This window comes from Bos indicus x Bos taurus, chromosome 9 (genome assembly GCF_003369695.1).
Source record: "Bos indicus x Bos taurus breed Angus x Brahman F1 hybrid chromosome 9, Bos_hybrid_MaternalHap_v2.0, whole genome shotgun sequence".
Taxonomy (NCBI): Eukaryota; Metazoa; Chordata; class Mammalia; order Artiodactyla; family Bovidae; genus Bos; species Bos indicus x Bos taurus.
Window position 1 is genome coordinate 348,240 of NC_040084.1, and position 15,005 is coordinate 363,244.

Here is a 15,005-nt window from a genome sequence, read left to right on the forward strand (position 1 = left end):
AAGGTCCCAGGCCTGGGGAGGGGTCTCACCAAGGAGACTGTGGATATATGACCACACATACAGGCTCTGGGAGGGTGTCACCCTGATGAATGTGGACTTGTGAACCTTGTAAGGTTTAGTCACCCTGAAGACTGTGGACATGTGAACCCAAGTGTGGGGTGTGAGTGGTGTCAACAAGGAGAATTTTGACATGTGACCCCAGGTGCAGGTACTTTGAAGCAGTAAACGTGGAGCCTGTGGATGTGTGAACCCAGAGCAAGGGTCTGGGAGGTGGGGTCACCCTTGAGACTGGACATGCGACCCCAGGTGCAGGGTCTTGAGGTGGATTCACCTTGGCAACTGTGGATATGTGACTCCAGGTTCAGGGTCTTGGAGGACATTCACCCTGCAGAATGTGGACATGTGATCCCATATACAGGGTCTGCAAAGGTCTCCAGGTTCACCAGGGAGACTGGCCATGTGACACCTGGTATAGTGTCTGAAAAGGGGTGTCAGCATGGGGACTGTGGACATGTACACCAGGTGCTTGGATGTGGGCTGCACCCTGGAGATTGTGCATGTGTGACCCAGTTTTAGTGTCTGGGATATTTGTCACCCTGGAGATGGTGCACCTTTGACTTCAGGTACAGATTCTGGGTGGTGCTGTCACCCTGGGGACTGTGGAAATGTGACAGCAGGTACAGGGTCTGAGTGATAGGGTCACCCTATGGACTGTGGACATGTGATCCCATGTGAGAGTCTGGAAGGGGGCCTCTGTAGAGACTGGATGTCTTACCATAGGTGCAGGGTCTGGGAGGAGGTCACCATGGACACTGTGGATGTTTGACCCCAGGTACTGGGTCTTGGGGGCAGGATCACCCTGGAGACTGTGGACATGTGACCCCAAGTACAGCGTCTTGGAAGTGGGTTCAACATGGGTAATGTGGACGTTTGACCCAAAGTGTAGGGTCTGGGAAGAGGGCTAACCCTGAAGACTGGACGTGTGATTCCAGATGCATGGTCTGGGAGGGTGTAACCTTGGAAATTGTGGATGTGTGACTCCACATATAGGGTATAGGAGGTGGGGTCACACGTAGATATGTGACTCAGGTCCAGAGTCACCCTGGAGATTGTGGACATAGGGTCCCAGGTGCAGGGTCTGGGAGGTGGCTAACCCTGGAGACTGTGGATGTGTGACCCCAGGCATGGTTTCTGGGAGGGTGTCAGCCTAGACTGTGGATATGTGATCCCAAGTGCAGGCTTTGGGAGAGAGGTCACCCTGGTGACTGGACATATGTCACCAAGTGCAGGTTATGGACAGGAGGGACACCCTGGATACTGTTAAAGTGTGACCCCAGGCACAGGGTCTGGGCATTCCCTCATAGCTCAAAAGCTTCCCCCATAGCTCAGTTGGTAAAGAATCTACCTGCAATGCAGGATACTCTGGTTCACATCCTGGGTCAAGACTTCCTGGAGAAGGGAATGGCAACCCACTCCAGTATTTTCGCCTGGAGAATCCCATGGATAGAGGGACTTCACTGGCTACAGTCTATGGGGTCACAAGAGTCAGACACAACTTAGTGACTAAACCACCACCACTAAGGACTGTTAAGGGGTGAGAGGTTAGTAAACAAAAAGTACATAGACAGAGTCTGGCAGAGGGGGTCACCATGGAGACTGTGTACATGTGACCCCAGGTACAGTGTCTGGAAAGGGGGTCATCCTGGTGGCTGTGGACATGTGACCCCAGGTTCAGGATCTGGAAGGAGGGTCACCATGACCCCAGGTACAGGGTAGGTGACGTACAGGGTAGGTGACATGAGGTCACTGTGGAGACTGTGGACATGTGACTCCAAGTGTAGGGTCTGGGAGGGGTTCACATTGGAGACTGTGGACAAGTGACATGATGTGTACGGTCTGGGTGTGGGGATTACCCTGAAAATGGAAATGTGATGCCAGGTACAAGGTCTGGTAAGTAGGTAACCATGGAGACTGTGAACTTGTGACAACATGTATATGGCCTGAAAGTGGTTAACCCTGAGACTATGTACATGTGACCACAGATTTAGGTTTGTGAGGGAGTGTAAGAGTGTGTGAGGGTGTGAGAGAGAATGTAAGAGTGTAAGGGTGTGCAAGGGAATGTAAGAGTATTCGAGGGTGTGAGGGAGAGTTAGAGTGTGTGAGGGCATGTGAAGGAGTGTAAGAGTGTGCAAGGGTGTGCAAGAGAGTGTAAGAGTGTGTGAGGATGCGCAAAGGGCTGTAAGTGTGTACAAGGAAATGTGAGAGTGTGTAAGATGTATGATGAAATGAGAGTGTGTGAGGGTGTGCGAGGGAGTGTCAGAGCATATGAGGGAATGTAATAGTGTGAAAGGGTGTGTGAGGGAGTATAAGAGTGTGTGAGGATGTGTGATGGAATGTAAGAGTGTGCAAGGGTGTGCAGGGGAGGGTAAGAGCATGTGAGTGAGTGTAATAGGGTGCAAGGGTGTGCAGGAGAGGTGAGGGAGTGTAAGAGTGTGCAAGGGTGTGCAAAGGAGTGTAAGTTTGTCAGGTTGTGCCACGGAATGTAAGAGCATGCAAGGGAGTGTAAGAGTGTGTAAGAGTGTCCAATGGAGTGTAAGGGTGAGTGAGGATGTGCAAGGGGGTGTAAGAGCCTGCAAGGAAGTGTAAGAGCATTTAAGGTTGTGCAAGGGAGTATAAGAGCATAATAGGGAGTGTAAGAGTGTGAAGGTTGTGGGAAAGTGTGTAAGAGCATGTGAGGGACTGTAAGAGCATGTGAGGGTGTGCAAGGGAGTATAATAGCATTCAAGGGAGTGTAAAAGTGTGTGATGCTGTGCAAGGGAGTGTAAGAGTGTGCTAGGGTGTGAGATGGAGTGTAAGAGTGTGAGAGAGTGTGCCAGGGAGTATGAGTGTGTGAGGGCGTATGAGAGAGTGTAAGAGTGTGCTAGGGTGTGAGATGGAATGTAAGAGTGTGAGAGCATGTTCCAAGGAGTTTAAAAGAGATCCCAGGTGCAGGGTAGGTTGGGAGTCACCCTGGAACTAGTGGTCATTTCAAGAATTGTAAGAACATGGGAGAAACTATAAGAATGTGTGAGGGTGTGCAAGGAGTGTAAGAGTGAGCAAGGGAATGTAAGTGTGTGAGGATGTGCAATGGAGTATAAGAGTGTGCAAGGGAGTGTAAGAGTGTGTGATGGTGTGAGGGAGTGTAAGGGTGAATGAGTAAGTGTAAGACTGCAAAGGTGTGCAAGGAGTATAACAGTGTGCAAGGTAGTGGGAGGGAGTGTAATAGTGTGCAAGAGTGTGCAAGTGACTATAAGAGTGACCAAGGGTGTGCAAGAGCAGGCAAGGATGTGCAAGAGTGTGTGATGGTGTGCAAGGGTAGGTGAGGTCATTTGCAGATGTGTAAGGATGTGTGAGAGCATACAGTGATGTGCAAGGGTGTGTGAGATTGGGCGAGAGCATGTGAGGGCATGCGAGAGCAAAAAAGAAGCTCTTTTCATCACAGGAGATTGGAATGCAAAAGTAAGAAGTCAAGAGATACCTAAAATAACAGGAAAGTTAAGCTTGGAGTATAAAATGAAGCAGAGCATAGGCTAACACAGTTCTGCCAAAATAATGCACCAGTAGCAGCAAACACCCTCTTCCAATAACACAAGAAACAACTCTATACATGGATATCACCAGATGGTCAATACTGAAATCAAATTGATTACATTCTTTGCACTTGAAGTTGGAACAGCTCTATACAATCAGCAAAAACAAAACCAGGAGCTGACTGTAGCTAGAATCATGAATTCCTTTTGGCAAAAATTAGACTTAAACTTAGGAAATTAGGGGAAACCACTAGGTCATTCAGCTATGACCTAAATCAAATCCCTTATGATTATACAGTGGGAGTGACAAATAGATTCAAGAAATTAGATCTGGTAGACAGAGTGCCTGAAGATTGTACAAGAGGTGGTGATCAAAAGCATACCAAGAAAAAGAAATGCAAAAAGGCAAAATGGTGGTCTGAAGAGGCCTTACAAATAGCTGTGAAAAAAAGAGAAGCAAAAGGCGAAGGAGAAAAGGAAAAATATACCCATTTGAATGCAGAGTTCCAAAGAAGAGAAAGGAGAGAGAAGAAATCCTTCTTAAATGAGCAATGCAAAGAAATAGATGGAAAAAAATAGAATTGGAAAGATTAAAGATCTCTTCAAGTGCTCACTTCAGCAGCACATATACTAAAATTGGAATGATACAGAGAAGATTTGCATGGCCCCTATGCAAGGATGACATGCAAATTTGTGAAGCATTCCATATTTTTAAAACCTCAAATAGCCAAAGCTATCTTGAGAAAGAAGAATGGAACTTGAGGAATCAACCTGCCTGACTTCAGGCTCTACACAAAGCCACAGTCATCAAGACAGTATGGTACTGGCACAAAGACAGAAATATGGATCAATGGAACAAAATAGAAAGCCCAGAGATAAATCGATGCACCTATGGACACCACATCTTTGACAAAGGAGGCAAGAATATACAATGGATCAAAGACAATCTCTTTAACAAGTGGTGCTGGGAAAACTGGTCAACCACTTGTAAAAGAATGAAACTAGAACACTTTCTAACACCATACACGAAAATAAACTCAAAATTGATTGAAGATCTAAATGTAAGACCAGAAACTATAAAACTCTTAGAGGAGAACATAGGCAGAACACTTTCCGACATACATCACAGCAGGATCCTCTATGACCCGCCTCCCAGAATATTGGAAATAAAAGCAAAAATAAATAAATGGGATCTAATTAAAATTAAAAGCTTCTGTACAATAAAAGAAACTATAAGCTAGGTGAAAAGACAGGCTTCAAAATGGGAGAAAATAATAGCAAATGAAGCAACTGACAAATCACTAATCTCAAAAATATACAAGCAACTCCTGCAGCTCAATTCCAGAAAAATAAATGACTCAATCAAAAAATGGGCCAAAGAACTAAACAGACATTTCTCCAAAGAAGACATACAGATGGCTAACAAACACATGAAAAGATGCTCAACATCACTCATTATCAGAGAAATGCAAATCAAAACCACAATGAGGTACCATTTCATGCCAGTCAGAATGTTGGCTATCCAAAAGTCTATAAGCAATAAATGCTGGAGAGGGTGTGGAGAAAAGGGAACCCTCTTACACTGTTGGTGGGAATGTAAACTGGTACAGCCACTGTGGAGAACAGTGTGGACATTCCTTAAAAAACTGGAAACAGAACTTCCTTATGACCTAGCAATCCCACTGCTGGGCATACACACCAAGGAAACCAGAATTGAAAGAGACACGTGTACCCCAATGTTAATCACAGCACTGTTTATAATAGCCAGGACATGGAAGCAACCTAGATGTCCATCAGCAGATGAATGGATAAGAAAGCAGTGGTACATATACACAATGGAGTATTACTCAGCCATTAAAAAGAATACATTTGAATCAGTTCTAATGAGGTGGATGAAACTGGAGCCTATTATACAGAGTGAAGTAAGCCAGAAAGAAAAACACCAATACAGTATATTAATGCATATATATGGAATTTAGAAAGATGTAATGACAACCCTGTATGTGAGACAGCAAAAGAGATACAGATGTATAGAACAGTCTTTTGGACTCTGTGGGAGAGGGCGGGTGGGATGATTTGGGAGAATGGCATTAAAACATGTAAAATATCATATAAGAAATGAATCGCCAGTCTAGATTCGATGCAGGATACAGGAAGCTTGGGGCTGGTGCACTGGGATGACCCAGAGGGGTGGTATGGGGAGAGAGGTGGGAAGGGGTTTCAGGATGGGGAACACGTGTACACCTGTGGCGGATGCATGTTGATGTATGACAAAACCAATACAATATTGTAAAGTAAAAATAATTATAATAATAAAATAAAAAATAATGATGATATCTACTAAGTGTTCTAGATATACTAAATCATTTCCTTTAATGTTCAAAGCTACTTAATGAGTTTTCAACTAAAAAAGATGCACAACTTGAGAGCTGCAAGTTAAATTTTATTGGGGGCAAAATGAGGACTTCAGCCCAGGAGGCTGAGAGATTGCTCCAAAGCAGCAATACAGTAAGGTCAATATATAAGGTTTTGATGAAGAGGGAGTTCAATACCATGGAGCACTCATTTTACAAAAGGTTTTTTTGTTAGTCATGAGGATCTGATGTCACCATGAAGGTATTTAGTGCTTCTCTAGATATGAGATGCAAGGATTGAGATCATAAAATCTGTCCCTAAAAACATCCAACTATCTAAAGACCTGTCTCACCAGATTCCCTGGAGAACAGAGTGCCTCACTCTGCCCTGAGCTTCCTCAAGGGTTACTTCAGGTCAACAGCTATAGCATCACAGGATTCAATCTCCATAAAGTTAGATGGCAAATGCTTTTGTTGTTCAGTCATTGACAATGCTCTTGGTAAGTACCAATTTGTAGTTGACAGATTCTAGTACTAGCCTACTTTTGAAGTGAGGAAAGGAGAGTCAGTAATTACCCAATGTGCTATAGAAAGTGCAGGCACCTCAGAGGTCTGCTCTGTGCTTAAGGAACAGGAAGTCACTGCCAGCTCCTCCATACTCAGTCATACAGTCATCTTTCCAGCTTTCATCATAAGTAGAAATTCATCTGCTTCATCTTCTCTGACCAGTAAGCTCCCTACATCTTTCCCTTCTCAATAATATCTAAATAAATATGAGAATATATGTGACTTGGGGTATGAATTTCCCTTTTTAGTATTCAAAAAGACTCTTCTGCAATAAAGACAGAAAATAAATTGGTAGAGTTCAGATGCATGGTTCAGAGGACAGTCTCCTTTGCATCCATCTCAAGGAGATTTAATGTTGTTCATCTCTGGACTTCATGAGTTTTAGTCACAGTTTCACAGAATTGTTTGTGACTGCACCCTGGCTTCATTGGGAACAGCCATCCTGAGTTGCCTTATATCAGGAAGCCTGCTGGGAAATTTATCCAAATGTCCTCCAAGGAAGACAAAGTTCTGAAGACACATATCAGTGTTGTGGGAAAAGAGTCCAGCCTGATGGAGAGCAGCCAGATAGAAGCCCTGAAGGCCAGACTCCTCTACCAGGATATTTGCAGGGCAGCCCAGCATCTCAACCATTTCCTTCTAAAAGGAAATGCCCACAAAGAGCTTTTCAAGCCTCATGTCCTGGCCCTCAGGGATATGGCCCAGCAAGTCTGCATTAAACTCATATTCCTGCACCCAGTGGATTATGGGAGGAAAGCAGAAGAGCTGCTCTGGAGGAAAACATGCTCTGATGTGGCTCTGCTGCTGCTGAAGACCAACAGAAAGCACATGGACACCTCTGAATAGTGGGAAGGCCCCCTGTGGGTCCATCTGAATGGCAGCCTTGGGTTCTATGAATACCTCTTCCTGTTCCTGCGGGAGCATTACAAACTGGATTTATGGAGGTTCATCGGCTGGCCTCACAACGCCATCCATTTCATCGGCTGCAAGAGAGAAGGTCTTTCATTAGAGGAAGAGATGGCCTGGGCACGAATGGCCTGCCACTGCTGCCTGCTGTACCTGGGAGACTTGTTCTGCTTTCAGAATGAGTTCCTGGCCCTGCCCACAAAGGACCTGGAGGAGAGGTGTTATTATCAAGCCCTGTCAGTGGCACCCCATATGGGCATGTGCTTCAACCAGCTGGGAGCTCTCACAGGGAGCAAGTACTATAACATGGAAGCCACATACTTCTACCAGCACTGCCTCCACTCAAAGTGCCTTTTAAAGGAGGTGTCCTTATCAAATGACTCTACCAAAATGCAGGAAAAAGATACAGTGGGCTGAAGAGGTACCAGGGGAAGAAGCTCTGTCCCAGCCAGAGGCGGTGTTGGGATAACAAAAGGTTAGCTTCCTCTACCTTCAGAATCTCTTACAGCCTCAGAGGAAATTCAAAGCCACCAGGCTTGTGGCCCTGTGCCAGCTGGTTCTGGGAGACTTCCGTCTCTGTCTTTCCTATCAGCCCTGCCCATCCGACCTGAGCCAGGCCTGCAGAGAGAAAAAGCCCACAAAAGGCTACCAGTTCCTCCCCAACCTCCTCATCTTCCACACGGTGGTCCTCTGCCTCATGAGCGTGCACAGCCTGAGGACAGCAGGCTCCAAGCCTACAGGTCAGTGGTCACCTTCACTATGAACTTTTCTCTCATTTAATTCAACATGTGACACCACGCCTCCAGGCTGAGCTTGAGAAAGGGAAGCTGACTCCAGAGGTGGACATCCCCAGGGACAAGGAAGACCAACAGAAGATGGAGGCTGGGAAGGATCATTGAGACCCTCCAGCCCCCTGCCCTGGGACCCACCACAGCCAATCTCAGAAAAACCACAGGTCATCTCACATTTTCAGTGGGAGTGACAACCCAGAAGCCAGTTATCATTCTTGCTGTGACTGGGATGAGATAGGTGAAGATGAAAACACATCCTTAGGCTCACAAGTCAGCTCAGAAGTCAGCAGTGAAACCACTTATTCAGACACAACTGATGAAGAGTAAAGTGGTTCCCTGAATGCCCCTCCTGGGGATAAGCTGAAGATGTGTCAACCTCCCAGTTAACTCCTAGAACAACCAGTTCTGCTAGCCTATCAGCCCAGTTGAGTCACAAGCTCCCAGTCAAACATGACTTTCACTTCACTGCTGTCTTCAGCAAGTTTCCTGACATCTCAGAGTTCTGCCTCCAGCAAAGCATCTATCACAGAGGACCATGTGAGCAGCTGTCTTGAGACAGAGCCTCCTGCTGGCTGCAACTCAGGGCAGAAAGCCTCCATCAGCCAACCCTGCCACAATCTCCAGATCATTCAGAAGAAACTGCAGGTCCTTTCTGCAGCAGGGCTGCAGTCATGGTCAAGGTGAACCTGGGCTGGCCCCATGCCAACTGCAGCCTCCTCACCACACATCAGCAGAGCCTGCTCAGCCTGTGGGACCACCTGTCCATGCTGCTGAACCTGCTGCCCTCCGTGTGAGACCTGCAGCAGCCAGGCCTGAGCCTGTCCCACCATCTCTGTGAGCTACTACAGAGCTGCAAGGGCCCACACCTTCCCCAGTTCCTGCACCTCCTGGAGGACATTGCCCTGGGCCAGCACTCACTGCAGCAGGCTTCCCAGGAGAGGGTGGGCTCGGAGCAGGACCCAGCTCCACTCAACTTCCAGGATGAAGCTGCTGTTTCCTCGGAAACTTTGGCCACTTTGCCATGACACTCCCTGGACAGTTCTGAGGTACAACTCTCATTCAGAGGTCTTTGTGAGCACTGGGTTTGAAGGACCAGACAACTTATCTCAGCAGTTTCTAGAGAAAACTTCCAGGATCAGATCTTTCAAAGACATAGTGCAACTGTGGCTTTAACATGAGGTGGTGCTGCTGGAGAAGACTCTCAGGCACATCCAGATTCAGTCAGCTTTGACCCCTTATGTGTTCCCTGACCCCCAGGCTCTCTGTGAGCACCTGCCAGTCATCTGGCAGCTTGCCACTGGTGGTCAGCTCCTCCTCATTGTACCCAACATTGTGGTGGACATATTGCATATCCTGAGAAGGGAGGACAAGCAGGCGTCAGCAGACATAACCTTCCTAGAGGGGGAGCTGAAGAGAGGCAACAAGTACCTTCTCTGCCAGTCCTTTGTGTCTGTGATGTTGGTGAAACCCAGGATGACCAGGCAAGTCTCTGATGCCTGGGACCTCTGTAACATTCTGGACTTGTGCAGAGGTCTGCTGCACTCATCCTGGCCTGGGACCCCCGACCACAATAGCATGATCACCATCCTCATGGGCATCTGTTTAGACAACCCTAGGAATTTCTCATACCACCTGCCGCTGGCTCTGGGGACGGCAACTGAAGCTGATGTGGAAGTCAAGGACATCCTGCACTTCTACAGGAAGTGGAAGATGGTCAGCTGACATGGTCACATCTCCTTACTTTCTCCCTCAGCACTTACACATCAAACTTAGTCTGTTCACCTCTCTTGTTCACACCTAATGTTAAAGGTGGCCATTATGTAAACTCATATCTGTATCTACATACCTATGGGTAGAGTCTCAATATACCATCGCCCAGTGGCCTTCACATTACCTTCTTTGTCATCTTGGCTTTATATCTCTAGATTAAACTAACTCATTATTTTGTGTTTTTTTGGTAAAGCAGCAACTTAAGAAGGTGTTTCTGAGTCCCCACTCAGATGGTGGAACTGTAATTTGTTTTGCGTTTTTTTTTGTTTTGTTTTTTGCTTTGCTCTGTTTTGTGACATGAAACTTTTTAATGATTAAAATATCATTAATGTGATGGATCATGCCTATTATGTAAGGTTGGCTTTGCCATCTATGAAATCTCAATAAGTGAAAAGTTAAAATTTTTTTTAAAAGAAAATAAATTGGTAGAAGAAATTCAGAGTATTAAATATTTTTTTAATGTTGCGCCAGATCCTTTACCGAGGTCTCTCATTTGACCCAAATACATTAACAAGAGATTGCTAAAGTTCAGTCCCAAACACAGTACTCTCTCATCCCTCTGGCCAGGGATAGGACAATCAGAAGGATAGAGGACTTGAGTAAGTAAGAAAGAGTTGCTCAGATGGAGGGAACAGAAGAGATAGGGATGCATAGATATGGCAAGAGGGGAATCACAAGAAAGCATGTAGGGAGTGATGGAAGAAACAAATAATTGATACAGGGACGTAGTGGGACAGGAAACAGAAGTCAGAGAAGATAGCTGAGCTGGTGTGTCGGGAAATCTCAGCACCTAGCATATAGACCCCAACAAGCCCCATGGCAGAGGACGACCTAGTTAGTGTCCCTGGAGGAGCTCAGGGAAGGAGAGGGGAGCAGGAGGAGAGTGGGTGGGGCCGGGAGATGGCTGCCATGGCAACTAGTCGTTGTTGTCATCATCGTTGTCATTGTCGTCGTCATCGTCATCGTCCTCTGTGTTGATCTCACCCTCCAGCACATCCTCCAGCCATTCCTCCAGCTTCTCAGCAGAGGGCAGGTCCTCCTCATCATCCATTTCCATCTATATGCTGTCCGCGTCAGTAACACTGATGACTCCTATTTATGGGGCTGACAAGTCAATGTTAAATGTCTTCTCCCAGTATGGAACCAGCAGGGGGAAGTCATCAGGGTCAATCCAGATGATGCTTAGGTCAGGATTGTCCGTGTTATCTTGGGCCACGGCCTTGAGTGTCTCTAAGAACTCATAGCCATCAGTATCAGCTTCCTCTGCAAAGGCCACAATATGGATTCCATCCACATCTTCCTCCCAAGTCTCGTACATACTCTCAGGCTTCAGCTTCCTCAGGGTTGATCTTTTGTGTGCCTCCACGAAGTTGATGATCTCCTCTTCACTGTTGGGCTTATCTGGGATGGTCACAGGCTCTTCCATGAAGGCCTTGTAGAAGTCAATTTCATTTAGCTTTAGGGTCAGCTTCTTTGCCACCTTGCTGTCGAAGGTGGTGAAGAAGGGGATGTAGGGATGGAACTCCTCCACTGCATCCTCGTAGGCTTTGTAATGCTCTGAGTCCTTGTTCTTGAAGTAGCCAATGAGTTTGTTATCATCTTCAATATTCTCAAATGCCTGCAGCTTTCATTCACCCTCAATCAATTCCACAGGGTCCTCCAGGACATCAAGCAGAGACTCCACCAGGGTGTCAGCAGAAAACTCACCATCATACTCAATGACTTCATCCCCCTTGAAAACATAAATTCTGTCCTCTTCAGTCAGTCCTCCACTGCCTCTTAGCCCCTACATCCCTGAGGTCCAACCCCCTGGATTTAGCCTAGGTGGTTAGTCTTGCCCCAGGGGCTCTCCAGAGAGAAAGAGGTCAGAGGCAGGTGCTAGGGGAGGACAAAGGGACATACAGACTCTAGCAAGATATCTCCCTTTCTCTATCTTCCATAACTAAGGACAGATATTCCTTTTACCACCTCTGAGAACTCTGGCTGCTAATTCCTAGCCTGGGACCTTTAACCTCCAGAGTATTAAATCTTGACAAAACTTTGAACATGTAATTATTTTTATCTTTATGTTCATAACAAAACTTTTTTCAAAAAATCACTTGAAAATGAATATTCTCTTTCAATTTTGAATTGAAAGAAGATAGCAAATAAGTGGAGCATATACCAGAGTGGGTAAAATTATATTTAATCTTTTGCTAAGTAATATTGATACACTACCAGATAAAAATGCACATCTTTGAATCATTTTTCAAATATAACAAACAAGAATTAAAATAGATTGTAAAATCAATTCATAGACTACTTTAACCTAAATGAATACTCTTTTTCAAGGAAATTAATTTTTCAGGTGGTGTATTCACTAATTACATTATGTTCCCCTGGTGGCTCAGTGGTAAAAAATTTACCTGCCAATGCAGGAGGTGCAGGTTCGATCCCTGGTTCAGGAAGAGCCTCTGGAGGAGGAAATGGCAACCCACTTCAATAGTCTTGCCTGGAAAATCCCAGGGAGAGAAGGGCCTGGCAGGCTACAGTCCATGGGTCATAAAGAATCAGACGATTTAGCGACTGAGTATGCAAATATGTAAGAGGTTTATTTCCCCTATTAATACAATTTAAGGTTCTTCTATGTCTAAATATCCAGGAATAAGAATTTTTTTTTAGTTCAAAAACTAAATAAAGTCTATGTTTAACTTTAAAAAAAAAAATAAGAAAATGCTATCTGTCCTACAGTTCCTTTTGTTACCAGATTTGCCACTTTCTTTTACTTCAGTGAAAAACTATGAACTGACACTTTATTGAATGTACTCTGTTACATAAGAAAAGAAAATACTTCAACACACGTACAGAAGATTCCATCAAATGTAAAATATTTAGTTTGAAGCCTTTACACAGCTACCTGGGGACACCCATTCAGTGAGCCTGAAGTGTCTGCATCCATCTGACTTCCAGGTAGACTATAATCATACCTCCTTCCCAACGGCTTTCACTGGTAGCCTGTGCAAGGTTCAGTGTGGGTGAGGGATTGCAGAAAAGTTAAGAAGGTGGGGCTGTTTCTAAATAATAACACATGATTCTTACCTCTGAAAGTGAATGGACTGTTTCCTAGGTTGCTGGAGGATGTTAAGATGAGGTGGACAATGTTATCTGTCAAGCTGAACAAGCAGGGAAACAAAACCCTTTCTCCCAAGTCATTGGGCCTAACATTTAACCACACCCCAATCAGAGTGAGACGCTGTCACATGACAGAGGGGACCCCGCCCTCTGATAGGAACGTGCTAAAAGAGTGGCTCTGGCTGGGAGCTAAGAGTCCGCAAAGACCCCAGGCCTGCTGGAGCTACTTCAGGGCTGGTTCTGCTGGCAGTTCTTGTCTAAACTGGGAAGCGTGAGGTCTTTTCCTTAAAATGCATCATAAATAATCAAGAACTTCCTCAGCACGCACAGGGATGCCTTCCTGACTGTGATAGTTATGTTCCTAATGAGCTGCCGCGAATCTGAATTTCTGCAAGTGTCATGTGCAAGTGTAAACTCATAATTCAGTTCAGTCACTCAGTCGCATGCCAGGCCTTCCTGTCCATCACCAACTCCCAGAGTCCGCCCAAACCCACGTCCATTGAGTCCGTGATGCCATCCAACCATCTCATTCTCTGTTGTTCCCTTCTTCTTCTGCCCTCAATCTTTCCCAGCATCAGGGTCTTTTCCAATGAGTCAGTTCTTTGCATCAGGTGGCCAAAGTATTGGAGTTTCAGCTTCAACATCAGTCCTTCCAATGAACAGCCAGGACTGATCTCCTTTAGGATGGGCCGGTTGGATCTCCTTGCAGTCCAAGGGACTCTCAAGAATCTTATCCAACATCACAGTTCAAAAGCATCAATTCTTTGGCGCTCGGCTTTCTTCACAGTCCAAATCTCACATCCATACATGACCACTGGCAAAACCATAACCGTTACTACTTTTTAATATGCTGTCTAGGTTGGTCATAGCTTTTCTTCCAAGGAGTACACATCTTTTAATTTCATGGCTGCAGTAAGAATTTGCAGTGATTTTGGAACCCAAGAAAATATAGTCTCTCACTGTCCATTATTTCCCCATTTATTTGCCATGAAATGATGGGAACAGATGCCATGATCTTAGCTTTCTGAATGTTGAGCTTTAAGTCAACTTTCTCACTTTCCTCTTTCACTTTCATCAAGAGGCTCTTTAGTTATTCTTGACTTTCTGCCATAAGAGTGGTGTCATCTGCATATCTGAGGTTATTGATTCCAGCTTGTGCTCCCTCCAGCCCAGCGTTTCTCATGATGTACTCTGTATATAAGTTAAATAAGCAGGGTGACAATATACAGCCTTGACATACTCCTTTACCTCATAATAGATTCATGCATTTTATTGCCATTCTAGTTCAACTCCAAATTAGTGTCTAAAAATTTATTATCATTTTACTCTTTTTCCTCCTTCTGCCTCACCTTTTCTCCCATAACCAAAATATGTTTAAACTTCCTAAAATATGTATTTAGTAAAAGTGGGCATGTGCATAACTTCCCCAAAGGAGGAGACACCTACTACTGCATTGAGTATAGAGGTTAGTGAATTCAAAGTGATATCTTTAAATGTGTTGCCAGTCATCCCCTCCATCCAAGCAGCTGTTATATGAGCTTATGCTACATTTAATTTATTAGCCTAAGACAAGTTAATTGTATAGTTTCCACAAAATAGAACATGTTGTTCATAGTAACTACATGATAATTCCTTTGAACACAACAGTAATTATACAATGACTTTGGATCTTTCGACAATAGTGTGAGTAATTGGCATTTAGTATTTTAATCTGTGTGAGAGGCCAGCATCCACGCAGACAATGTTTGTACATAAAAGGACACCTTAGCATCTGCATTCTGTTCCCACAGATTTTGCTTCTTTTTTAATTCTCATGGGTTTGCACACAGACCTCTGGGGTAGGAGGGCTGCTGACCCAGCAGTCTTAACATTTAAGGCCACCACACAGAGGCAGCAAAACTTTTTGGCACAGAACAGCATGTACTGCTAGAAGACAA

At 45.0% G+C, this 15,005-nt stretch overlaps 1 non-coding gene and 1 pseudogene across 1 annotated transcript; one reads left to right on the forward strand and one right to left on the reverse strand.

Annotated features, from left to right (window-relative positions):
- Positions 1-4,175: 4,175 nt before the first annotated feature.
- Positions 4,176-4,282, forward strand: LOC113898933. Its single transcript, XR_003512789.1, has one exon. It is a non-coding gene; the product is annotated as a U6 spliceosomal RNA (small nuclear RNA).
- A 6,591-nt stretch (positions 4,283-10,873) lies between these two features.
- On the reverse strand, positions 10,874-14,429 carry LOC113898867 (annotated as a pseudogene).
- Between the last annotated feature and the right edge of the window lie 576 nt (positions 14,430-15,005).